This window comes from Cavia porcellus, unplaced genomic scaffold (genome assembly GCF_034190915.1).
Source record: "Cavia porcellus strain 051 isolate PalLab524CR breed Dunkin Hartley unplaced genomic scaffold, mCavPor4.1 scaffold_14, whole genome shotgun sequence".
Taxonomy (NCBI): Eukaryota; Metazoa; Chordata; class Mammalia; order Rodentia; family Caviidae; genus Cavia; species Cavia porcellus.
In genome coordinates this window covers 35,887,879-35,893,878 of record NW_026947497.1, presented here as the reverse complement: position 1 = coordinate 35,893,878, position 6,000 = coordinate 35,887,879, and the positions used below count along the sequence as shown (strand labels likewise).

General features: G+C 36.3%; 1 pseudogene; it reads right to left on the bottom strand.

The window, feature by feature from the left end:
- Positions 1-332: 332 nt before the first annotated feature.
- LOC134478692 (transcriptional adapter 2-alpha-like) overlaps positions 333-6,000 on the bottom strand; it is a 62,245-nt pseudogene continuing 56,577 nt past the window's right edge.

Genomic DNA, 6,000 nt, shown 5'->3' with positions numbered 1-6,000 from the left:
AACATCAAAAATTACAATACAGAAAACTCAGTAAAAAAAGTTTATAGTTACGAATTCCTACAGAACAACAGAAGATTCCAAATAAACAACCTAATTTTACATATTAATAAAAAAGGAAAGCCTAAACTCAATCAGAAGAAAACATATATTTAAGAAGAAATATATCAAACAGAAAACAAAAAGAATCTTAAAAATTACAAGTTAATTTTTGTCAAGATTGACAAAATTAACAAGTTTTTAACTATAATAAGCTAAGAAAAGGAGAGCAAACATTTATTATTTAAATAAAATAAGAAATGATAGAAAAGACATTGTAGTAAATGCCTCAAAAATAAAAAGGGTAAAAGAGCATTGGGAAAATTTACATACCAGGTGACTGAATAACCTAGAAAAGTAGATAAATTCCTAGAAGCATACAAGTTAATCACATATGAAATATGTACATCAACTAAATTAATAATCAAAAATCTCCTAACAATGAAAGAATCTGATGACCTCAAAGATGATTCTACCAAGCATTCAAGAAATCAGTGACACTCAAAGTCTTCCAAAAGTAGAAGAAAATAAAACATGTCCCAATTCATTTTAGCATTCAGTATTACCTTGGTACAAGGTAGGCAGACACTACAAAAGTAAAAACCTAAAAGCTAAATTCCCTCATAACTATAGATGCAAAACTTTTGAATAAGATATTAGCAAACCAAATTCAACCATACATTAAAGGATTTTAGGTCCCTGTTGAATTTATCACAAGGATACAATGATCCATCAATGTACACAAATCAATCAACATTATGCAACATGATTTACTAGGTCTGGGGTGGTAAAACTAATTTGCATTTCTGACAAGTTTCCACTGATGTCCACACTGATGGTCCTGATGGTTCTCAAACCACTGCTCCCAATGATAAGATGTTGTGTTTCTCTTCGTCTACATATGACTCATATTTCAAGATGGTGTGGGGCAAGAATCTAAGTTTAGTTCATTCCACTGCATAGTCATTAATTTGCTTCATTAGAATTGCGTTTGAGCCCTGTAGCACCTGTGTTGAGGGAAGGACGTGTTGCTTGCCATAATTCTCCAGTCACAGCAGCTACACTTCCTGTCCCTTCACCGAGTAACATGAACAGTTGGAACAAAAGTGGAGACAAAGTACTCTGTCTGATCTAATCAGATTGTCTCATCCAGCGATCTGAAACACTGAATAAAACAAAGCCTCTATTTCTTATCCTTCCCAGGCCCTGTTGCTTAGTTCTCCTATCCATCTTGTAAGGTATCAATATTCTTCCAACAAGTTATTCTGCAATTTTAAAGAGTTAGCAGAAAAGTTTAAATTTATCAGTTTTTAAAAAGAGCTATTTTTTTCGAAGAACCCATTTTTGGTTACCATCTAATGTCTGAATAAAGGAGTAATGAATGAATGTGACAGAATCTAATAAAAACAAGCATAAGCCTCAGGGACCCCTCACTGTGCCTGGAGAACCTCAGAGGGCCCACAAGGGTATAGGCAACTATTCCCCCACCCAGAGCACCTTAGCAGGTAGGCAAGAGCATGGGTGAGTCCTCCTCCCTCCCAGAAGACCTTGGGGGCAGTTAAGACCATGTGAGAGGCCTCCCCCAACCCAGAGGAACCTGGCAGAGGGGCTGAAAGACCCCCAGTGACACAGTAGGGCCCTGGCTGGGGTGCATACGGTGGACAGGGGTGTCTGGTGGCCTGTAAAAGTCTGAAGCTGCAATAACAGTATGAGCTAAAGACTGGTTCACATCAATATTCTTATGCTAGTCAGCCTAGAAAAAACCCAGGACTTACTCATTCACAAGAGGAATTCAGCTGGCTGATATCTCCTCTACACTGTGGGACCTGGCAACTGGATGAATGCCAGCCACAAAATAGGACCCTGACTAAGATACCAAGATTGTACAAGCAAGACTAGCAGGACTGAAAGACCAGAATACAAACCAAGAGGTGAAAAGGACAAGACAAAAAAGCAAAATGTAGTCTCAGATCCTCATCCCACTTAGAACAAGGACAGGAAACATCCACATAGAAGATATTGAAAGACACACCTGACATTTAACAAGTGAAGTAAAGAAACAAATCCATAAGGCTATAGAGTGAATCAGATCAGAAATAATTTCTCAGGTAAAAAAATGATGACTTTAATGAAGAAATTGCTCAGCATGACTAGAAAAGACATAAATTTAAAAATATGAGGCCATGGGAAAATCAAGGAGACTTTAACTGAACAAAACAAAAAAGAAATAGAATGTATGAAACAGATTCAAAGAGATATCCAGGAAAATAAAAATTTCACTGAAAACTGGAAAAACCACTTGAATAAAGCTGAATATAGACTTTCAAACCTTGAAGACAGGATCACAGCTAGCAATCACAAAAGAAAAGATCTCTTAAAGATAACAAGGAACCATAAAATAACAACTCAACAGCTCTAAGACGATGTAAAGAAAAACAATATAATTCAAAGAAAAAGCAAGATTCAACAAAATGACATTTAAAAAACTATTTGCATAAGTAATAGCAGAAAATTTCCCAAGCATTGGAACAGAATCTGATATACAGATAAGTGAGGAATTAGGAATTCTAAACATCCATAACCACAATAAATCTACACCCAGACATATAATAAAGACTCAGGAAATTCATCACAAAAACAGAATAGTAAAAGCTGTTAGAGAAAAGAAACAGATCACCCATCAAGAAAAGCCCATTAGAATCACAGCTGACTTCTCAACACAAATCATCATGACAAGAAGAGTTTGAAGTAAAGTGTTTCAAGTCCAGAAAGAAAACAAGTTCCAACTCAGATTGATTAACCTGCAAAACTATGTTTAAAAATTAGTGTCAAAAAAGATACTTCCATAACAAAGAACAACTGAGAATATTTGTGTCCAACAAACTGACTAAAAAGTACTGAAAGATATTCTAGATAGAGATAAAAATGACCATATTCTCAGAACAACAGGAGGAAACCACCAGGCAGGGAAGGCAATTAAACAAAGGGGGAAAAGCAGGGAACCAACAACAGGAAAATAATTCAACAAAGATTGGTCAATGCATATCAGCCATTGATCATCAATGTAAATGGCCTCAATTCACCAATCAAAAGAAACAGATTGGCAGACGGGATTGAGAAACAAGACCCAAAAAGAAACACATTTAACTCAAAAAGAAACTCATAGACTGAAAGTCAAAGGATGGAAGACAATATTCTGCGCAACAAGGACCTAGAAAAAAGGAGTAGCTATTCTGTTTGCAGAAAATGTGAACTTCAGATCAAGAATGATCAAAAGAGATACAGAAGATTACTATATATTTGTTAGGGGAAAAATTCAAGAGGAAAACGTAACAATGATAAATGTATGTACAACAAATATGGGAGTACCCAACTGTATAAGACAAATAATATATGTGAAAAATCCAATATGCAATAACACAGTTATAATGAGGGAACCTTAATCACAGTCACAAAGAGATCAACTAGACAAAAAGTCAGCAAAGAAATAACAGAACTTAACCAAACATATGGATTTAATAGATGTTTACCAAGTGTCCCATGCAACATCGGAATACATATTCTTTTCAGTTGCACCCAGGATGTACTCTAAAAGAGACCACATGTTCACCCATAAAACATGCGTAAGTAAATGCAAAAGAATAGAAATTATCCCATGTATTTTATCTGACCATAGTACACTGAAACTGAAAATTAATGGCGAAAGAAACTACCAAAGCTACATAAACACGTGGTTAAATAACACCGTCCTGAACAACCAATGGCTCACATATGACAGTAAACAAGAAATTAAACAGTATCTACAATCAAATAAAAATGCAGATAACACAGCCCATGTTGTAGTCAGGGGTTGCGAGGAGAACAATTACAACAGGACACAGAATTTATAGTATTATTTATGATGGTCACCCAGAGTTAAACACAAAAAGTGCAGGAAATCTGTCCACTACACTAAAGACCCAGAATATTCAGCCAAAAGCCTGGATCCCATAGCAATGTCCTACATGAGTCCAGCTGAAGACCTAGAGGCCGTGACAGTGCCTCATTCGAGTTCAGCTGGAGATTTAGAGCCCATGACAAGGACTCGTGCCAGTCTGTTTTATGGATCCATGCTGGGAAGGCCCAAAGATCAGTGATGGAAGCTAGAAAGTCTATGACAGAGAGATAAAGGAGCTGAGCCAGTAGGTTGAGGATTCTATCCTGGAACCAAGAAGTCATGCACAAAATAAGGACCAGGGCTGCCCTGGTCCACAGCCATTCTCAATGACGAGGAGGTCCCAACCTCCTCTGATAACAGTCAAGTACATGCAAGAAAGCCAATGTGACAAGCTTCATCTGGATATTAAACAGCACATATCTTCTCTTCAGGAGCCAGGAAACAATGCACACTATAAGAAGCAAAGCTCTCCCAAAGTGATCCACAGCCACTCTTACCAACAAGGTTCCAAGCTCCTCTGATGATAATGGCCGAACTCATATTGGGGAAGCTAGTCATAACAGCTCCTCCAGGAGAACCAACGGCTCAAAACAGCAACATTTAGGAGAATCCACAATGCCTAGCTATTCATCTCCATGTCTCTGTGCTGGCAACATTTCTCAGGTGGGCCATCTACACTCAACATTATGCTGATTTAATTCAGCTGGTGTTAAGTCTGCTACCAGTTTGTAACTGTAACATCCCAAAACCTGTGAAACACAATGAAAGCATAGCTAGCAGTGAATTCTTACATCAGGAAAGCAGAATGAGCACAAACAAACAACCTGATGCTGCACCTCAAGCTTCTAGAAAGATAAGAGCAATTCAAAACCAAAACTCATAGAAGGAATATTATAAACATCAAAGCAGAGATTAATGCAATTGAGACTAAGAAAACAATTTTAAAACTTAATGAATCAAAGAGTTGGTTCTTTGAAAGAACAAATAAAACTAATAAACCCCTAGGCAACCTTATCCAGAAAAGGAAATAAAAAAACTCAGATTCATGCAATGAGGAATGAAAAGGGTGAAATCACTACAGATCTTGTGCAGATTTAGAAGATCATCAATTCCCGTTTTATCTTTACTGTCATAGGCTGGAGAATACAAAAGAAATGAACAGATTCCTAGAAATGTAAGACTCACTAAAGCTGAATCAAGAAGATACAAAAACTTTGAATAACCCAATATTACTTACTGAAAGTGAAAATGTAATTAAAAACTTAACAACAAAGAAAAGCCCAGGTCCTTATTGACTCATGGCTGAATTCTACAGGAAATTTAGAGAAGATTTAATGTCGATACTCCTCAAACTCTTTAGTGAAATTGAAAGGCAAGCAATTGTTCCTAACTCGTTAATGGAGGCATGCATTTTCTGATACCAAAACCAGAGAAAGACCCAACCAAAAAAAAAAAAGAATTACAGGCCCATCTCCCTAATGAACATAGATGTAAAAATCCTCAATACTATACTAGCAAACAGAATGCAGCAAATCATCAAGATTATACACTATGACCAAGTGGGATTAATCCCAGGAATGCAAAGATAGTTCAACATAGGTAAATCAATAAACTTAATACAGCACATCAACAGAGCCAAAGATAAAAATCACATGATCATCTCAATAGATGCAGAAAGCTTTTGATCAAAGTCCAGCACTCATTCATGATAAAACCCTACAGGATATTGGAATAAATGGTCTCTACCTCAAGCTAATAAAAGCCATCTATGACGAAATAACAGCCACCATCAAACTAAATAGACAAAAACTGAAACTTTCCACTCTAAAATCAGGAACAAGATAAGGATGTCTATTATCACTACTCCTACTTAATATAGTCCTAGAAATGTTAGCCAGAGCAATTGGACAAGAGAGAGAATAAAAATAATAAGGATAAGAAAGGAAAAAGTTAAATTATTATTATTTGCAAATGACATAATACTCTATCTAGAAGACCCCAAAAATCCACCAAAAGACTACTAAATT